Genomic DNA, 18,212 nt, shown 5'->3' on the forward strand with positions numbered 1-18,212 from the left:
AAACCATTCATTCATTTACTTTTTCTCATTATTGCTAGGTAGTATATATATATATATATATATATATATATATATATATATATATATATATATATATTGAAGTTGCAGTAGGTTTCATTAAGCACAAATCATGGAAATATATTTTTATCTATCCTTCACCCCTTGTTGAATGATTTTCCAACCTAAAGAAAAACAAGTTTTACATTAATTTGTATAACTGAACATCTGGGTTATACTGGCTGTTATCTGCTTCTGTGTGTATGTAGTACTACTGGGGATTGAACCCAGGGGCATTCTACCTCCAAGCTACATGCCAAGCTCTTTTTATTTTATTTGGTATTTATTTACTTTATTGGTAATGGGGATTGAATTCAGAGCCATTTTATCTCTGAGCTACAGACCCAATCCTTTTTATTTTGAAAGAAGTTCTCACTAAGGTACTTAGGCTCTTTTTATTTTTTCATTTTAAAATCAGTATCTTCATAACTTACCATATGTTGGCCTCAAACCTCCAATCCTCTTGTTTTAGCTTCTCAAATTCTGGGATTACAGGCATGTGCCACCATGCCCAGCTTTTTAATTTTTTTAAAGTGCACAAATATCATTTTATATACATATTTCTAATTTTTTCTAGGAGTAATATTGACCTCACAAGTAGTATGTTTGATGAATTATTGATAATTAATAAAATATTGTTTCAATTCCCTTTTTCTGAGTTTTTGAGGTTTGGAGTTAAAAAAAAAAGAAATTTTATATTATCCTTCACTGAAATTTTTAGTCTCTTATTAGGTTAGTCTTTTAATTTATCTTGTTTTTCCATTTGCAATACAAAAATCAAGTCTATCTATTTCCCCAATTGTTGAACCTATCTAATGACATATAACAATATGTAACCCAAGCTGTGAAGTGATGACCTGAATTATTATTATTCCTCATAAAACAAAGCACAGGCAGTGAATATTTTGGCAATTTGTATTCAAAATCTGCTGGGATTTACAAATATTTATATGGAACACATGGGGCCTTAAAATTAGTACCCAACATTGTTTTAGTAGAATTTGAAAACTATATAATATTTGTCACTCAAAAAATGACAACCTTTGCAGAGGTGTGAGATCTGGTCAGCCTCAAAGAACAATAAATAAATATTTATCCATTAAATTCATTTACTGGCCTTTTATTCTTCTCTCTTCTCCAAACGCCACACCTTAGAATGATATTTTATATACATTTTATTTTCTATTTGTGTAGGTAGACATTATTGTATTTCTCAAATGTTAATCATCTTTGTCTGAAGCAGAACTGTGATTCTTTAATCACCAGCCCTTGCAAGCAGAGAATCCATCAATACAATTGCCAAAAACATCACTTTGTAAGGATCCAAGCATAAATCAACACATTATAAACTCTATTTGTTAGTAATCATAGAAAGAAATGAACATTTAAAAACAAGATTAGGTCCCTCCTCCTTGTTCCTCTCTGTAGAATCACAAACTCAGATCTGAACTACTAATCTAACTAAAATATATTCAAGTGGAAACACATAGAGATTTTAATATATGTTTTGCTACATTATTTTCCACTAAAAGTAATCTCTTAAAAATGCATTTTAGTATCCCAGATGGGAAAGTAGAAATGGAAAATAGGAAAGATATTTCACTTGGTTTTGGAAGGAAAGCACATCAATTAACAGATTTTAAATTATTGGCCTGCTTTCACAAATTAATGTATTTTGAGGCAGTGTGTATATACAGAAAGGAAGTTTTGTAGTATCTGTTACTATTCCTTTAAGAGCTGTAACTTCAGTAAAAAAAAAAAGTAATGAGTTGAAAAAATTAGAAAGACATCAGGAGCATTCTAACAATTAGAAGAATCTGTTAATTAGCACAGAATATGAATCGTAAGCTGCCTCACTCATCAAATCATTTATTTTAATGAAGCAATGTTGATCAGAAACCTTACTAACACAAAAAATAATTATAAGAAAAATGAAATAAGCAAAAGCCTTCTACAAAGATATGGTCCAAGACTACAATATGTTGATCCATTTAAAGTTAGGATTATCATTTCATGTACCTTTCTCTTAGGGGTTTTGTCAGAAATAATTAGCTGGAATTTGCCTATAAATATTAAGGAAGACTGTCTGCCATTCTAAGAATGGTGCAAATGGCCCATTATGCTTGCCATTTTGAGGTTAGAAAAACAAGGGTGGCCCAAGGCTTCTTTGAGTTCACTATCTAGGATTACTGCAAAGTAATAAAAACATTTCTTAATTGGATTTTAGAATATCAAGTTTAAAATATTTAAAGAAATATTAGTGAATGCAATGAAAGCTGAGAAGGATAAATGAAAAAGTAAATGTATGTATGATACTAGATATACACCATTCCCACTAAAGAAATTTATCATCCCACAGACCCAATTGGTACTCTACCTTCCAATAATTTACTTCATATGTCCTGTATAAGAAACTGCCTTATGTCACCTCAAAACATGAATTTGCACTTCTATTATCAGCCCTTCCTCTAGGATCCTACGATATTTTAAGTGAGTTTTTCCCTCTAATATGTTCTACAAAATGCCAGCTGCCTGTACTTAGAAGAACAACTAGTTCCTTGTGAAGACTTTACTTTCTAACAAGAATAGTGTGATATAAATCTGGATGCACACATAAAAAAGAAAAAGAAGTAGAAATTTTTATATCCATAAATTTTATTTCATCTAACATCAGAAAAATTACTGTAAGTTTTAAGAAAATGTTCTATTTTCTGATATTAATATACTTATATAATGTCACTTTAATACTTCTTTTTTTGCGGTACTGGGGATTGAACCCAGGACATTCTACCTCCGAGTACATGCCTAGCCCTTTTTATTTTACTTATTGTTTTATTTGATACTGGGGATTTAATCCAGAAGCATTCTACCTCTGAGTTACACCTCCAGCCCTATTTTACTTATTTTGTTACTGAGTTTCTGAGGCTGGCCTCAAACCTGCTATCTTCCTATCTCAGTCTTCCAAGTAATGAGATTACAGGTGTGCACCACCACACCCAGCTTATTCATTTTTTCTTTTCATGGAGAAAGCAGCCCACAAAAAGTCATAATAGCTGGGTTTGGTGGCGCACGCTTGTAATCCTGGCATGTGGGAGGTTGAGACTGAGGATCACGGTTCGAGGACAGCCTCAGCTACTTAGTGAGGCTCTTTGCAACTCAGTGAGACCCTGTTTTGAAATAAAGAATAAAAAATAAGGCTAGGGATAGCAGTGTAGCTTGAAGGCAGAATGCTCCTGGGTTCCATCCCTAATATCCCCCCCCCCCAAAAAAAAGTCATAATGTACCTGGAAGACATGAAGAAAGAGAAGGCAGGGAAGAAGATTTTTTCCATCAGTGAGGAAAGCAACTTCCTGGCTGAGGTCTGGTGGCAGGCACAGAGAAACCAGGGAGTTCCCTGGTAAATGTCCCCTATACCCAGGATTTCAAGAGATGTGCCTATTTTTTTTTAATCCATTTTCTTACATCTTTATCTGGTAACTATAGACTACAGTAGAATATAGGTATCGCTAGATGTAAAGACAATCCTCAATACTGTTGGTAAGTAATAACTACTTGTTGAGCATTTATGGTGTGTCGCTTCTGATGCACCTCCTAATTTCTCTCAGCAATCCTAAGAGATAGTGGCTATTGCTAATAACCTTTCCATTAAGGGAACAGAAGTATAACTGTATTAAAATGATAAAATGACCTACAGATGCTCAGCCATCTTAGGCCTCAAAATGCATTCAAGATAACAGAAAAATAAAATAATTATGAATTCATTTTACTTCCTCCTTTAAAGAGTTACTTGAAAAATAACAGTTTAATCCTAAAGATGAGTTAAGAAAATTTCAATTTCAAATTGCTAATGTGATAGATTAAAATCATGAAAAAATCTCTGCCTTAGAAATGATAAATTGCTACATCTCTGGATACCACAGTTGGTAATATCTCGCAAAGTTGACATATGCATGTACCACAGCCCAGCAAACCCACACTTAATGTGCACACCCAAAGAGTTGTGTGTACATCGGCAACAAAATACTAAAAAGTATTTAAAACTGGAAAAGCCATATGTATCTATCAAAGCATGAAGTATAAATAAATTATACTATATTCATACAACAGAATGCTATTTTGTGTCAGGCATGGTGGCTCACTCCTATAATCCCAGTTCTTAGGCTGAAACAGGAGAAAGGCAGGCGCAAGCCTAGCTTCAGCACTTAGCAAGGCCCTCAGCAACTTAGTGAGACCATTTCCCTATTTCAAAATTTAAAAAATGAGCTGGGCATGGTGGCACACACTTGTAATTTCAGCATTTGGGAGGGTGAAACAGGAGGATCATGGTTGGAGGACAGCCTCAGCTACTACTTAGTGAGGCCCTTTGAACTCAGCGAGACCCTGTTTCAAAATAAAAAGAATAAAAATAATAGGTCTGGGGATGTAGCTCAGAGGATGTAGCCCCTGGGTTACATCCCTAGTACCACAAAAAATTAAAAAAATAAAATAGCTCTGGGGGCATAACTCAGAATCAGAATAGTTCTGAGTTCAATCCCCTAGAAAAAGAGAAACAAAGGACTGTTATACTGCACTTAAATATTCACACCCCCAAACATGGGTGTGTTTTAGCAATATATTGGTTAATAAAAGAATACTGATATGAAAATGAATAATATTGTACAATTCCATAAGGTTTAAAAACAGACAAAATTAAGATATAGTTCTAGAAGTTGAGACAGTGATTTACTTGGGAGAGGATAAAAAAGGTTTTGAATGAAATGGCTCACCAGAATGGCTTTTATATTCTAGCCATCGTTTTTGATTTGGGAGTTATTTTACTGTTGAATTTACTTTGTCACAATTTTTGAAATTATGATGTATGTACTTTTATTAAGTATATAATCAGTAAGAAAATATTTTCAAAAGTCAAGGTAAAAGTCCATGCTACTAAACACATATTTAATACATCACATTAGAACTTTGTGCTAATAAAATAGCAGATAGAACATTTCTTATCAGGCTTGCTAACTTTAGTGTAGAAAATTGCCAAAGAGAACACAATTGTGAATTATTCTGACATGTTTTGTAAAGAGTTCAGGCAGTTATTGTTATTCTAAAATGATTTATGGTGATACAGGGAATTAGTTTAATTGAGATGATGATAAAACACATATTTAGACTGTAAAACCTATGTATTTTTCTCCCTGTAACGATTTATTGATCTATCCTGAAGTTGTATTCTAACTTAATTACAGAATATTTCAAGGTAAACAATTTTGAAAAGATGGCATCTAACCTTAGTTGTTGCTGCAGTTTTTAAATCATTGTATGTTTAGATTATAATAGATGAGAAAAAGAGAGTATAGATAACTTTAGAACTTAGAGTAGGTTAAAGCTATAAAAATCGTATTTGACAAATATTTATAGCTTGGTAACTCTAAATAGTTTAATGTCTTCTGTATTCGCTCTGACACATTTTGGTCTAAAATAGATTAAATAAATGATAAGATCCATGCTGGGCTCTGCTTTAGTGTGCATGCTACTGAGCAATCATCAAAGTTACCCAGTAATTTATGGGATAGATCTATTATTATCTCCCAATGATTAGGTCAAATCAGTCAGGTTGGAATCCTCATTAGCGATGACGAGGGTCTCTAGGCCACTGCCCCTTAACAACTTACAACACAGCAATGCTGTGGAAATATAATCAATTTATGAACTATGCTTTGTGACAAGCCACCTTCCTTTACAGAATGAATGACCTGCTATGCTCAGCACAGCCCCTTTACAAAGCCCCCTGCCTAGCAGCCATATCTAAGTTTTAAATAGAAGACAGATTTTGCTTCTGATTGTATCATACCATCACCTGGCCTAGAAGATTCACAGAGAACTGTTGAGAAATAAAATTATTGAAGTAAAATTAACTTATAATTTAGAACATATGGTATTATTTTGTGATTCCCAGATGACCTGTCCCTGTCTCTTTTAAGCAACCCATGTGCACAAAAAGATTTACAGGTAATCTTGCCAAATGCTCATCTGAGAGAAAGCAGAGAAGACAAGTGAAACTCTTAAGTGTGTAGCCTATCCACCTACTTCTCTTAGCTGAGGTCTTCGCTTTCATTGTGGATTCTATTTCCATATCCCACAGAAACCCATTATCTCATCATTATTTATCATATCAAACACCTTCTTTTAATTTAACTTCAAGAGATTTCTTTTTTATTTTTTAGTGGAATGGGGGGGTTCCCCTCCCCTTCCCCTTTCCTCCCATCTATATTTATAAAGATATTTACAACCTCTGGGAGAAGAGGAAATTGTTTACACATATAATTGCAGCAAAAAATCAGACAACTAATTCAGTATAAACTGTTTGATCCAAAACATTGTTAGAAATTTAATTACTTGTCAAAAAGTAAAAATACTTTTTCAGTTCTGGGTCTGTTAAACAAGCAAGGTCTGCTATAGAGACATGAAAAACTGCAGTTTTATAACAGCAGAATTTTGATTGATAGAAACTCCAAGAAAGAAAATGTGTAGTGACCAAAATAAATTCAACAGTGACTGATGTCTTTGTGTAAATTTTTAAATAGAAAATCAGTGGTTAATTTGCACAGAAAGGGAAGGTTGTACTTCAGTTTTGTTCAGATTAAGGCCAAATTTTTATTCTGAAATTGTAGTCTTAAAAAAAATAACCTTCCTTATAAGATACACAAAAATTGTATACCCACACAATCAGTCATAGACCTAAATGTAAGAGCTGAATTTATAAAACTCATATATGAAAACAAAAGAGTAAGCCTTAGTTATTTTAGTTATGGTATAGCCTTTTAAAAAGCACCAAAATTGGTCTTCTTCAGCCTGGACGGACGTTGTGTGGAGAACAATAACAACCATGGCTTCCGGTGCTTTGGCAAAACCCTAGATGTGGGGTCTTTTGGCCAGGCGTCTGCGGATTCATATTGTGGGAGCATTCATTGTCTCTCTGGAGGTTGCAACTCTCTATAAGTTTGGTGTGGCTGAACCAAGAAAGAAGGCATATGCAGATTTCTATAGAAATTATGATTCCATGAAAGATTTTGAGGAGATGAAGAAGGCTGGTATCTTTCAGAGTGCAAAGTGATGTTGGAATATAGAGAATTTCCTTGGATTGGGTTTCATAGAAGTTGTCACTGGCTTGTGTTCCTGAACTATGAAACATGAATATGTGCTATTAAGAATAATTTCTCTGGTAAATAAACAAAAAATACTATGAAAAAAATAAAAATAAAATAAAAAGCACCAAAATTACAAACACACAAAAAATAAATTAGATTTCATGAAATGAAAACATTCTTACTTAAAAATGACATAATCAAGAAAAAAGAAAATTACAGACCACTGATAAAACACGTGTAAATTGTATAATTGATGAGGAAATATGTTTCCAGAATATTTAAACAACTCAAACTTAATAATAAAATATAAACAAACCAAATGTTTAAATGAACAGATGATCTAAATAGATGTTCTAGTTAGCAATCCTGCAGCATATAATGTAAATGATCTACCACATAATTTAAATGAAAGATTATTTTCTTATGGTTTGGGGTTCTTTTCTTATGGTTTGGTGGTTTGGGGTTCAGGTTACGTGAGGCCGGGGACCATGGATCTCAGGGGGATGGCTGCAGGAGGTGGGGAAAAGGGAAGCATATGGGCTTTGCACCTCACATCATGGAGGCCAGAAGCAAGAAAGAGCAAGCAGGGGAAGGAGGAACTATAGATAATCTCCAAGGCTGCACCCCACCCAGGGATCTACCTCCTCCAGCCAGGTCCTACCAGCGCAGGCAGCACCCCAGATAAGTTTGTTTCAATGCATTTATCCACTGCTGGAATTACCATCCTCCTGACTCAATTACATCAGCTCCAACCATTAAGAAATGAACCCTTTAGGAGACATTCATAGCTAACTATAACAATAGACATTTCTCCAAAGAAGGTACAGAAATCGGCATATGAAAAGGTGTTTGGCATACCTGGTCACTAGCGAGATGCAGTAAAACACTGCTTCATCCCAACTAATCTGGCTATAGCTCAAAATAAAAAGATAACAAGTGGGTTAGGGTATGGAGAAATTGGAGCCTTTTTATTGCAGGTAAGGATGTAAAATGTTATAGATTCTTTAACAAATTCTTTGACACTCTTTCAAAATGTGAAGTATAAACTTAACAAATCATCTAACTGGGTAAATATTCGAGAGAAATGAAAATGCATATCAACAAAAAAACTTGAACACAAACATTCAAAGCAGCACTATTCATAATAGGAAAAAATGAAAATTTCCTAAATATTATTAACTGTTGGATAATAAAATATGAGCTATCCATGGAATGCAACTTACTTTGGCATTAAAAAAGCTAAATACTGCTGCAAGATACAACATAAAACAATCCTGGAGATATTATGCAAAGGGAAAAAAGCCGGTCAACTGAGCCATGTACTACATTATCCAATTCATATTAAATTTCTAAAATTTACAGATCTATAGAGACAGAAATTAGATTAAAATTTGACTAGGGCAGGTGGGAGAAGAAAGGCGAGTGGAAATATAGAGTAACTGCTAATGGGTAAAAAAAAAATATTTTGAGAGTAGTAAAAACATTCTTAAGTTGATAGTGGTGATAGTTGTACAACTCTATAAACATATTAAAAACCATTAAATTACATACTTTAAATGGAATTATTATATGGTATGGGAATTATATCTCAAAAAGAGTTGCTCAAAAATAAGAAAAACTTCTGTTGAGGAAACACATGGAGAACAAAAGCTTATGATTGTACACACCACAAACACACACACATGTATTCATATATATATATTGCAAAAATATACATTTATACATGATGCTCTACAAGCATAACAGAAAAATCTTAATCAATTTTAAGCCTTTTAATTCTTATTTACTGCTTTGAGTATTTACTGCTTTAAGTGTCTGTCTCTGTGTGTGTATAGGTGTGTGTGTAAGAGTATCCTGGCTACTACACTTGAATAAGCTTGGTCCATGGAGTATTGTGAAATTTAACCATTCAGATACATGCTTATATTCAAATTATTGTGTAATATATAAACCCTGGCATGCTGGAGCTAGGTGATGTTGCTTTAAGAGAGATGATTGTAGGAAACATTCCCCAATTGCACACACACACTGGGGCCTTGAAATTGGTCAGGCTGGAAGCATTTGCCTCAAGAAAACAACAAATTCTACAAATTGGGGTTGGTTCTTACTCAAATTAATAGTTTCCAAATTAAACATTTGCTGGCATACCTCTGGGTCTCATACTTCTTTTGTGAAGTTACTCATATTATGTTTGAGATTCAGGTATTCATGGATACCCCCAAAAATCAAAAGAGCCCCCCAGAATCCAAGTAGCCTGTGTGCATCCTCAAATATCTGAGGAAGAAGTTGACAGAAGAGAGTACAGAATCTGGCATAAAGAGCTAGACCAGCAGCAGAGGCTGAGAATTAGCAAAAGTTAAGTGTTCTGAGTATATTTCAAAGGTACATCAGAGGCTTGGAAAAAAAAACACATTGAAAAAATATGAAAAGTGTTACATTCAAAATTCCCAAATAACTCAATTTTCAAGTAATCATGCTAATGGCTCCCTTGTAAGATCCAATGGGGAATCACTTCAGCAAGACTGCCCAGGATGCCAGAGTGAGGCTGAGCAGGGCAGTGCAGGCTGCTCTTGGAAGAGGTGCTGAGCCACAGGCAGCAAGAGAAAGCTGTAATTTTATGAACTCCTGAGTACCATTTTCAGAGACTCCAAGATATATAAGGATGATCATTGTGCTGCTTTTTTTTGTCACTGTGGCCAAAATACCTGGCACAAACAACTTGGAAGAGGACAGATTTATTTTGGCTCATGGATGAGAGGCCTCAGTCCATGGTTGGCCAACTCCATTGCTCGGGACCTGAGACAAACAGAACACCAGGGCAGAAGGGCATCAGCTCATAATGTCAGGGAAGAAACAGAAAAAGAAAAGGACCTGGGACAAGTTATTGTCCCAAGGGCATGCCCACAGTGGCCTACTTCGACCAACCATGCCTCAGGCTCACCTGAGTGAACTGTTCACCATGCCAACAGTGTTCATCATTTTCTGGTACTCCATTCAGTTTTCAGTGGATTAATTCACTGATGATGATTAACCCATTGATTAATTGATAAGGTCAGAGCCTTCATGATCCAATTAATTCTCAGAAGTCCCACCTCTTAAACTTGTTGCATTGGGGGGATCTAAGCTTCGATAAATGAGTTTTGGGGGATCTTCCAGATCAAAAATGGAACAGGGATCCCCAAAGCCAAACTAAGCCACCTGCTGGCATGTGTGCTTGCGGAGGTAATTGTTACCACAGTAACTCTCTCAGACATCTATCATAAACTCATATTTTATGTTATAAATGTTTGCCTTCCTGTTTTTATCCCATACTATATGTCGCCTTTTTAGAGCAAAATTTATTTAACTCTGTGTTGCCTTCCATTACAATAACTGTTGGTCACATTGTGAACATTCAATGTTTGCTTATAATAGTAAGAGCTACTAACTATTCAGTGTTGCATTTACTACTGCCAGCCAGTGATCAAAGAGTTTTAGACACACTGATGTGCAGTTTCTGAGAAAGCACCAATGCTTTTCCTATTTTTCAGATTAAAAAATAACTAATGCACACACAAAAAATAAGTAACTTGCTCGAGTTGTATTTCTTCCAGACAGGTGATAGATTAAATAGATAAATAGGTAGGTAGGTAGGTCATTCAGATAACTTGGTTTTCTATTCATTTTCTGTCACTTTTTGATAATATAATGTGGATCATATCACACTATAAATGGAAGGTCTTTAATAGTTTATGAAATCAACTTAGTGAATTGCAAATAGAAGTTTTTATAGGAATAGAATAGAGTAGGGTATGACAGGATAGATCAGATCAAAATGCAGATATAGTGAGAGTGAGTTGTTTTGTAAAACCTCTGCTGTAAGTATAGGTGCGTGCGTGTGTGTGTGTGTGTGTGTGTGTGTGTGTGTGTGTGCTGGATCATAATATAAAATGTATTTCTTGCTGTGGTTTGCTGTCAAAATCTGAGAAATAGATGGCATATTATCTCAGAATCCTCTGAGTCTTATTTCCTTCAAAAGTTATAAATGAAATAGGGATTCTAGAAAATAATTAAGTAAATTCTACTTTACTGACCTGAATCTTTCCTAGTATAACTAAAAGTTTAGAAAAAATAGTTTAAACTAATAAACTACAACATTGAGCAAGTAACACAATAATCTGATGTGTCTTTTCAGAAGATGTGTTATAGACATAATGACAAATGTACCATGTAAGATTTTTAAAATTACTGCGAGAGTGCTCTCTCCAAAAAACTGTGGCCTTGGTAATTACTGGAGATTAGAAACTACCCACTGAACAACATCAGAGGCATTACTGAAGCGAGGATTGCATCACAATAATACTGGCATTTCTACATGACATAACAGTAATAATGTCAATAATAATAAACAACAAAATTATCTCTCCTTTCTGAAGCAGCTTCCTGCTTGTGGGGAAAAGACTTTTACCTCCACCCAAGAAAACACGAATTCCAAAGCTGCTGAGGCTTTCAAGGAGAAAATAAGTAAGCAGAAAGCTGAAACTTTTCAATTTTTGTTTAATATTGTGTTGGTTAAAAAGAAGTAGAGGAATTATGAATTATGTGATTGCTACTATCACCTATCTTCCTGAAATTTAATTTCCATTGGCTATTGTAAGAAAACAAGACTTATGTATAGCCCAAAGAAAGAAATTAGTTCTTTAGTTTTACATGTTTCTTAAACAATCATGTACATATAAGTGTTCTATAAAGTATAAGATTTATGCAAATGCCACTTATTTTATCACTTAAGAATTTTATTTTTACAAGGTCAAATGTAAGTGTTTTACTGTTTAGTGTTTTACTGTTTTTAAAAATTTCCTTCAGTGGCTAGCAATTCTCAAAAATCAAAATATATTTAGATATAGTAGAAACAGTCTGATGAAAAGTGTTTGGCCTTAAAAAGCAAGAATCCACCCATTAATTGCATATCTTAGCTAGGGATTTTGTATACCTTCTTTCATTTCAGTCTCAAAAAAGTCTATAAAATAACAGTTATTACCCTAATTTTAGAAAAAGAAGAAAATGATCTTGGCTAGTAAGTCTGTGCTAAGTCAAGGGCCATACTGATGTCATTATCCTTCCGACACCCATACTTCCTCCATTACATGGAAAAGCAGCTAAACCATTAAACTGAAGGGGAGCAATGATCACACACACCATCACTTCATGAAGCAGAGCCTCGGGGTATTTTGCTCTGTTTTCTGAAGCGATGCATTATCACAGTGAAAGGGACTGATCCATAAATAGGAGACATTTAGGCACTGGAGTGACATTTTGTTCATTACTTCATTTCATGTCATTTGCCACATGTTTGTCTCTAATCCCATGCATGTTCCTGTACCTATGCAATATTCAGTGTGAAATTCTATGTCAGTATATTTAAACTTCCAAAAGTCAGTAGGTTCAGAGTTGTGATTCCCATAGCAACCACAATTCCACCCCTTTGTTTTTATATAGCATTTGTAACTGGAGAAGTTGTTAAGTTTTATATCTTAATATAAATATGCAGTCATGTTGAGTGTCTTTTTATAGTTGCTTTGGGAACCACAATTTTGAATTTTCTGATTTTCTTTGCATTTAAATTCCCAATCAGATTATCGCAATCACCGGCATTCCTCTAATTTTATTGAAGAAGTGGAAAAGAGAAAAAGAAATAGCAATTTTATTATAAATTTCCATAGTTTTTATTTTAAGTTGCAACTTAACTGCCAAGGGTGAATGTTTTTAAATGAAAGAAACAGTAGTTTAAAATAAAATGGTAAAAGAAAGGAGTACTACAGTAAATAAATGTGAAGTATTTTAAATCTGTGCAATTGCCAAATATTTGAAAGTGTTACGCTTTCTTATGGTCAGAGAGTAGTTTGGATCAAAAAGCACAGATTTATGAAGCTGCTGGATCTCTTCGCAGATATTTATGTGTGTGGCACAAGCACAAGTGAGAGTGATGTGAGTGTGTACGGTTGTGTGGAGTGTGTGGTGCATAATCTTCCCACTCAGAGAAAAAGTTTAGTAGAATTAATCTCAGTAGAGATAATACTTGCATGCAATTCAGTATCATTGGAAGTCCTATAGAACTATGATGCGAATGCATAGTTATAGGAAATTTTATTTAAGAAGAGGTTATAAGAGTCCGGTATAGAAGTATAAGTGTTCTTATTGAAGAAAAGGTTTCAAGTTAGCACAGGTAGGTAGGCAAACACAGTTACCAAGCCAACATGACACTCCCTTCCTAAAGCAGATGCTATGGCTTTTTATAACATTTCTGAAACTCCAAAAGCCACAATTTAAAATCATTAGTTCAGACAACTCCTGTGATAGAAAGTTAAGAAAACTACATGATGCAGGTATATATTAATAATGATGATGATGATGATGATGATAATAATAATAATAATAATAATAATAATAAATATACGGATTGAAGCCAGGGGCTTTCTACCTCTGAGCTATCTCACTAGTCCAATTTTACTTGTAAATTTTCAAACAGGATCTTACTGAGTGACTGAAAACCTCACGATATGCTGAGGATTTCAAGCATGCACAACCATACCTTTCCACCCCCCTTTTCTCTTTTAATTTGAAGCAAGGTCTTGCTCAGTGCTAAAGCTGGCCTCAAACTTGTAATGCTTGTGTTTCAGCCTCCCAAGTACTGGGATTACAGATATGCACCAACATGTCTGGCTAAAGTATATATTTCTTTAAAGTTTTCTAGATAGCATATGAACATGTTCATGGTGATAGACAACATTTTGTCTCTCAAAAGGAAAAAAAAAGCTGAAGAATCTGAGAGAGATTATCACCTCACTGCTGACTTAAATAAAAGATTTTGTGTATTACAAAATTTTACACTTTCCCTGTAAAATTATTTCTACACATTTTTTCCTAGCAAACTGAACTAACCCAAAATAGTGTGGATTCGATAAGGTTAATTAAGATCAATAGAGGATAATCTTTGTTCCTCAGGATGATAGATCCCAAAACTATATTTTCTCTTGAAAACTCAGAACTGAAGAGATTCAAGGTGACTGATTTATTTAGCCAAATTCATAAGAGATCATATATAAATTCTAATGACATTTTATTCATATTTTGTAAGAGCATGGTTGCCAACCATCTATAAGACTGTTATTTCTTAATTAAGAAACTCCATGCAGGTGAATTTTTCTGGGCAGGCTCCTTAATTACGTGGCTGCTCACAAAATCAGGAATCACAGTATTAAGGGTTAGCTCAAGCATCAGAATTGCATGTGTCTCACCACTGAAATTGTCTCCTGTCAAGATAACTCAAATGTGAAACTGATACCAAGAGATTTATGGAATCAGAACAGTTCTTGCTAGGCATCTAATGCAAAAATTATAAGCATGGGTCTCATCCCTCACCCAGCATTTATCACAACCCTAGATTCAACACAGCCATTCTCGGGCCTCATGCTTAACTTGAGGAGACGAATTGCCCAGGTCATGAGATATTAAAGACATTCACAGTATGGGTACAGCCAATATCATCTTAGGAAAAATTTCAACTCTGGCCAATATATGTGTGTGGATGCTGGTTCATGATTCCAGACCACACTAACCTATTTGAGGAATGCTGAGAAAAGAGAACTCTGCTCAAGCACTGTCATGTTTCTGGATACAATAGGGTACACTCAGTGTTTGATCCGCTGAGAAGCACAAAATAGGGTTGGTTCACTTTATAAATAACAATCAAATGGAATACACTGACTAGTTGATAAATATTAACCATTACTCGTAGATCCAAATGAGCCCAATAGAGGCACATTAGGATTTACATTAAGATAGCTGTCATGGTTAGTTATAAAATGGCCCCTTGAAGAGCTCCTAAGTTTCGAGTTTGAGGGTTGTAATTAATTAATAAATTATTTATTTATTATTTAATTATTTAAATAATTAAATGTAATTAATTATTTCAGTAATTAATAAATTCATTTTAATGGACTTACCTGGGTGATACCATTAGCATGTACCCAGAGGGTATGGTTGGAAGCAGGTCCCTGATCATGTGGCCTTGGGGATTATATAAATGTTTCCGCCTTCTGCTCTTATTCTTTCTTTCAACCTCCATGATGTGAACACAGCCCCTGCGCTCTCTCTCTCTTTGCTTCCTGCTGCCATGCTCTAAGATCCGTGGTCCCTGGCCTCGAGCTTCACATGAACTGAACCTGAAACCATAAAAAAAAAAAAAATCTTTTTTCCTCTAAATTACATGATATTATATTATAGCTGCAAGAGTGTTGACCAGAATAATAACTAAATTGAAATTTCTAGATATTGTAATTTGCAATATTTAATATTATATAAAATCTATATATATGATGTGCTTTCCCATGATCACCTAAGCATAAAATTTTCAAATGTTTATTCAACTAATTGACAATGGCTCATTCAATGAACAAGTAAAAATTAAACCCATTGACTCTGAACATAAATTACAGTCACTAACTTATAATCATTTATGTTACTTTTTAAATGTATGATTTTAATATATGCACAGACATACATGAGTTTTACATAAATGTTTATAGTTCATAGTTTCTTTATTATTCTCTGTCCTTTTGTTTGGCTTTCATATGTTAACAATGCACTATATTTCTTGTGTGTATGATATACTTATCTGTATTGTATTCCATGGTTCTATGTCAAGAATAAAAGGGATTTTCCGGCCACATCTTCCAATCACAGGCCTAAAGGTAGTAGTGACTATCAAATTGAATAAATTCTGCTCTTAAAGAATTTGTAATAAAATGATTTGTTCTGGACTGATATGGCAAGTACTACAAACTCTTCTCTAATATCCACAATAAAAATTTGAACAGCATAAGTGCATTCAAAGCACTGCTGGGCCGTGGAGCAAGATTGCTTGGTAGACTAAGAATAATCCTGACCACACTTCTGGTCCCCTTCACAGTAGCCAATTGCCTATTTGGATAAATATAAGCATGGTGAAAGTGTCACCATTTCAATTTAATTTCCCTATATTTCAATACCCAGAGATACAGCAGAAATACAGGAGCAATGTTCAAAATATGAGTGTCTTCTTTAAATTGATCCTAGGTTTTTGACATGATCACAATTATTATTTCCAAAGATGGAAATATTGCTATCAAGTAAGAGGTTGGTATGGGACATGGTAGCCACCCAAGATTTTGCCATAGAAGGATGATTTTATATCATTTTATGAGAATTGTTGATCTGAGTCAGAAGACTTTATTTATACAAAAACAAAAGCTGTCAGAGATGGTGTCACCTGGCCCCAAAGTATGGCTTATCAAAGTGGAAGACTCTGTCTTCATATTGTTTCATATTCCACATTGGGACACAATTTAAATGATTGATAGACACAGGAAAAGAACTTTAATTCCAAGAAAGTTTAATACTAATATCAAGGCCAAATCCCCCATCAATAAAACATCTACTGAAGTAATAAGATAGATGGTGTCAAGTGGAAGCCCTGCGGCTATTTCTCCTGTTTAACCTGATTTTTTTTGTTCTTTTACCTTTTATTTCTTCTTCACATTTAAATCTCAGATAAGAAATAAAATTATAATAGAAATATTAAAATGACTGCTGTTCAATTTATTGAGATTGGGATTAACTGTAGTTTATTTGTAAACTTTTGAGGGTGACAGGAGACACTTTAAAATAAAAAAGTTCACTGCCTTTATCACCTACAGAGCAGTCTCCAATCCAATTTTTTAATTTTCTTCTCTCTGTTTTGCCCCAACATTGAATTTTTTTCTTCTTCCATTGAAATCTATGGTATATTCTCAGTTAGAACAATTCTATCTCCATTTCTAACAGTTTCCTTATTGCCCACTCTTACCCAGTATTGAGAGAGAAGAGAAGAAAAAAAAATAGAACAGAGGATAAAAGAGTCATCAAAGGTAGAAATGTTTACCCAAATTCATTAAGGTCACTTTGGACATCTCTTGGAGACTGTTTGGTGCTCTGATCTCTCAGACCACTTGAAATTATTGTCTCAATTGCAACTCTGGCAGGAAATACAGAATACTGATATGTTCTATATGTTATATTTTCTGTGACTATACCTCCCACCACCACCTGAAACTTTTGATAATTGACAGATAGCCATATGCTTCATCTCTGCTTTCATTGACTAGCATCTTCTCTATGAGAACGTAGTGCTTTATCATGTGTCATGCCAGCAAGAATCACTGACTTTATAATTCACTCAGTCTATAGAATGACTAAAAAACTGATTAATACAAAATGAAGAGCTTCATTCATTCACTTATTCATTAAAAAGATAATTATGGAGTTTGTCTTGCTGAAACCCTATAAGAACTGAAAACACAGTGTTATAAAAGAGAATTGACATTTTCCTTGCATTTGGGATATTATAGTACATAGTTTCTATAATAAGAAAGAATAACAAATCTACATGCTTGATAGTTGCATGGAGCTAGGTTTGAGGCCAGTGTGTAGTAACAGCAAAACCTTATTTCAAAATAAAAAATAAATATGGTTAGGATATAACTGAGATGTGGAATGTCTTGTTTCAATCCCTAGTAATACAAAAAAGAAAAGAAAAAGCAGTGAAGAAGAGATAAGAGAGAGGAGGAGAGGAGAAGAGAGGAGAGGAGAGGAGAGGAGAGGAGAGGAGAGGAGAGGAGAGGAGAGGAGAGGAGAGGAGAGGAGAGGAGAATGATCCACAGTGGGGGTGAGGTCTGAGAGGGTATGGAGAAATTAATTTTGAGGGACTTGTATACTACTGAAAATGTCAGCTTATGTTTTTGTGAAACAAGGATAAAATAGATAACATTTTAAGGAGAAGAGAGGAGATAAAGTTAACCCAATAAAGAATTGCGGACATGTTACCAACTACAAATAAGTAATCATAGAGATATGTTTTTCTTTTTTGTTTTCATGCCCACTTCTACTGGATGACAGCTAAGAATAATCAAAGCTACTATGCCTGTAGTGATCCAGCTTGACATGACTGTAGCCAATTTGATG

General features: G+C 34.4%; 1 pseudogene across 1 annotated transcript; it reads left to right on the plus strand.

Annotated features, from left to right (window-relative positions):
- Window positions 1–6,931: 6,931 nt before the first annotated feature.
- Window positions 6,932–7,159, plus strand: LOC308272717 (cytochrome c oxidase subunit 6C-like; annotated as a pseudogene). The gene has a single exon. The product of its transcript is annotated as a cytochrome c oxidase subunit 6C-like (transcript).
- The last annotated feature ends 11,053 nt before the right edge of the window (window positions 7,160–18,212 follow it).

The sequence above is a fragment of the Muscardinus avellanarius genome (assembly GCF_963383645.1).
Source record: "Muscardinus avellanarius genome assembly, chromosome: 13".
In the NCBI taxonomy this organism is placed as follows: domain Eukaryota; kingdom Metazoa; phylum Chordata; class Mammalia; order Rodentia; family Gliridae; genus Muscardinus; species Muscardinus avellanarius.